Here is a 4134-nt window from a genome sequence, read left to right as displayed (position 1 = left end):
ATATATATATATATATATATATATATATATGTATATTAATGAAATTAATATAAAACATACATTTGAAAATGCACCAGTGTGCAGGCATTTTTAGTGGTTTATATACTGTACATAAGATAAGACACAGTAAGAGCATGAACAAAGAAACAAAGTAAAACAAACTGACAAATACAATAAAACAAAGATACAACTGAAATAAACAGTGCTTTCATTTTTCCATGAAGGTCTACTGACATTACTGTTCAGGTAAGTAATATAGCCTATAAAAGAAATCAAATAAAGTAATCAAATCTAATTGAACACTGCATAGTTTTCACTTTATGAATTGATAGATTAAAGCTTATAGATAGATTAAAGAGCTGTAAGTGATTTTTTTCTTTGCATTTTGTTGTTTGATTAACATTGATGGCCCAAGCGCCAGTCACTGTTTTCACTTTAAGACAATATTTTGACACACATTGGATTTTCTCCCAACTGTTCACGTCCACTTAAGACATAAACTGTGTTTAAGTGAACACTCTCCAAGTCGGCCATTTTGACATATTTTGTGTTTATTTGATCGTTTGGATGTGCACCCGAAGCCCAAAGTGTAATTTGCTTGTCTAGTTGCGGTCCCTATTGGAGCGCGCACACATTTCAGCCTGGGGAACAGCGTCTCTTGCGTGGATTATTGTGCTTTTAACATTTTATCAAACATTTCCCGCAATTTAGCAACCGTAAAGACGGCATTTTACAACAATCACCGATTGTGCTAACTTTTGACTGGTACTGTACTATAATATAATATACACAAAGAATATCGGCCGATATATCGATATTTTTTTACTCCCTAATATCGGTATCGGCCCCAAAAAACCCATATCGGGCGGGCTCTAGTTTTAGGAAGTTGCGCTAGACGAAACGCAGCTAGTTTTTAATAGATTTACCTAATATCTTCTTTTTTTATAATCCTTAGAAGCCAAAATTTAAATAAAAATAAAAATAGCTTAATATCACAGCCACAGGCCTAAAGTGTAAGCAGATGTTTGAATGTTTAGTTCTCTCTTCTATCATAATTAAACAGGGCTTTCATGTTGCGCGTGCTGAAGCTCCTCTGCGTGAGCGCGATCTCGCTTCTGAATTGTGAATAGCAAAAATGCATCATAGAAAAATGTCTGAATATTATTGCATATAAAAACAGCTGGCGACTGGTGAGATAGAATTTCCAAGATAATGTCTATATAGCAATAACAAATGTATGTGTGTTTTCTTAATCTCTCCAGTACCGACAGCAGAACCTTTAACGTCAGAGCTTATCGATACACCGGTCTTTCATACGGGGTTTTGGTACCCATCCCTACTCTTCACATTTGGTGCTACAGTAACAGACACGCTTGTGCCAAGAAAGCCGTTATATTTGTTGAGCTAATATTAAAGGGGTGGTTCATTGCGATTTCACTTTTTTAATGTTAGTTAGTGTGTAATGTTGCTGTTTGAGCATAAACAATATCTGCAAAGTTACGAAGCTGAAAGTTCAATGCAAACGGAGATATCGTCATTTAAAATTCTGGCAGCTTAATGGCTACAACAACGGCTGGTAGGGACTACAACAAGTTACTTCCCGGGTTCGTGACATCACAAACCCAGATAAACCCCGCCCTCAGGAAAAGGCAGCAAAGGGGGCGAGGCCATGCTGCGCTGCTTTAGAGAAGAGAAAGAGAAAACTAGAGGTGCATGTAAAAATCTATTCGTATATGAATCACGATTCTGTCTTCTAACGATTCTAATGGATTCACAAGTTTCAAAATCAATGTTCTAAAGCAGTGTTTCTCAACTGGGGGTACGCGTACCCCTAGTGGTCCATCACGTAATTGCAGGGGGTCCAATGAATCATTACAAAAATGTTTGACATCTTTTTTATTATCATAAACTGACACGTTATTTTATTGTATATTGACACTAATATAATTATCAAAACCAGTAAATTTTAGGTTATAGTTCAAGTTACTGTATGTGTGTTTTATATTTGCCGCCATTTTTAAACATTCGCGTGAACAGCTCATAACAGCTCTTTGGAGCAGCCACTATGAACTGGTAGGCCTGTCACGATAATTACTACGACTTATCACATGATATACGGACATGACCGTGATAAGTTTTAGTATATTGCCCACTGTGTTTAAATGGGTGTTTGTTTACATAAAAAATTAATTTCACCAATATTTTAGCCGATCGCACTCCTCTGTCATCTCGTCTGCTCTCTGTGTGTGAGGTAGAGGCGGGGCTCAAGCTGCTCCACACACACACTCATATACACACAGAGAGAGAGAGAGAGAGAGAGACAGAGCTGACAGCGGAAATGAGGGTGTGCAATTACTTGGGTCTGTATTTCTTCAGGTCAAGTCATATAATCATGAAAAAACATCAGTTTGCCATCAGCTGTCAGGAGATGAAAGTGTTATCTTTGTCGTAGTATCCTTTCAGCACTTAAGTGGCATTGAATCAATGGCATTGATCTCTATGAAGTGAAACATCAGCTTCAGTGTTACCCGAGCGGCAACCTTTCAGTCTCTCTCGTGAAGCCAACACGGAAGTGACTAAAACTGCAATTCATAGACTGGCCGCTAGAGGCTGGCTCCAAAAGGGAGTCAGTCCCATAGACTCCCCATGTTAAAATGCCCAACTTTACAGCAGAAAAAAGTGTGTTTACAGCCTGGTACAAAAAGTGGTTTCGGTCTATATAGCTAATTTTGCCCTTCATGACAACTGTGAGGGGGGCGATTTTTAATGATGACTCCCTTGTAAAGTCAATCCATTGCCACCACCTGCTGGCGTAACAATGACTGACAGCCCAGTGCTGATACTGAAACGTCACTATATAGTCAGTGGCATAAAATGGTCTTAAAATGACAATAATATTGTTTCTCGCAATTATTTCTGGGGCGGAATATCGCCAAATAAAAAAAAATTATCGAGACCGGCCTATGGACAGGTGGCTTAAAAAACTTGATGAGCCATCTACCAGTGGACCTGACACAACAGAAAAGCTTAAGAAAAATGGAAAACACAAAAACATATCAAAATTAATGGTGGGTGGGGTGGGGGGAGGGGTCCATGAGGATGGTTTCAGATATTATGGGGGTCCAGTACTCAAAAAAGTTTGAGAACCACTGTTCAAAAGCAGTGATTCTTAATACTGTTCCTCGCGTCCGCTGCTCTGCACACGCTCTGCATATCTCTCTCTCTCTCTCTCTCTCTCTCTCTCATTCAGATCATCAGCTCAGTGAATACACTTAATTTTCACATACTATAGCTATGAGAAGCGTTATACATGGACACGCGTGCGGTTGCCGAACTGTATTAAAGCTTTAATCAGAATAAAACCGTATATTAAAAGCTAACAGAAGCAGTAGCATTTACAAACCACATTTAGACACGCACTAGAGGCGGTTTAGCCAATCACAACACACTGGGTTAGCTATCCAATCAGAGCCCATCGCCTATTTCTGAGGGTGGGGCTTCATAAAAGCAGGAAATGATCAGCGCGTTTCGTAGAGAAGGGACAGAGCGGTGTGGAATAAAGGTAAATTATGTGAAAAATAATGCTTTTTTTTTTTTAACTAAGCATTAACACATGTTAGACTGCACCCCATAAACACAATCAAGCCTAGAAAAAACCACTGAACCACCCCTTTAAGAGGGAGACCATGTGCTGCTACCAGATATGCATAGCTTGTGTCTCATCTTTCAACTTATGAGACACGCTCATTTGTGAATTTTGTGAAGCATTTTTACCTCTGCAAATTGAAAGTATACTCAAAAGAATGGGTAAGTGTTGAAAGAAGTCTTAAAAGCAGTAGGGCTGTCAAAAAAAATTCGAATATTCGTCGAATTTAAAATAAAAATCCACATTCGGGATGTGGAATTTTAGGTGTGCGTTAAGGAGGCAGCCTTATCAGCGGCGCACGAGAATATAGTGGAAAAAGAGAACATCAATGCGGAGAAGATCTTGTTTACATCAAAAGCGAAACCAAGCCGTTCACACGGAACCGCATATTTCACGCATTTTCTAGACGGACATCTATTACTGTTGCACTCGCATCTCGCACAAAGGAGCCGCATGTTTAGAAAGCCATGTAAAATTAACGCAAGTTT

The sequence above is a fragment of the Sinocyclocheilus anshuiensis genome, unplaced genomic scaffold (genome assembly GCF_001515605.1).
Source record: "Sinocyclocheilus anshuiensis isolate Anshui unplaced genomic scaffold, SAMN03320099.WGS_v1.1 scaffold1272, whole genome shotgun sequence".
Classification (NCBI taxonomy): Eukaryota; Metazoa; Chordata; class Actinopteri; order Cypriniformes; family Cyprinidae; genus Sinocyclocheilus; species Sinocyclocheilus anshuiensis.
This window is presented reverse-complemented; position numbering follows the sequence as displayed.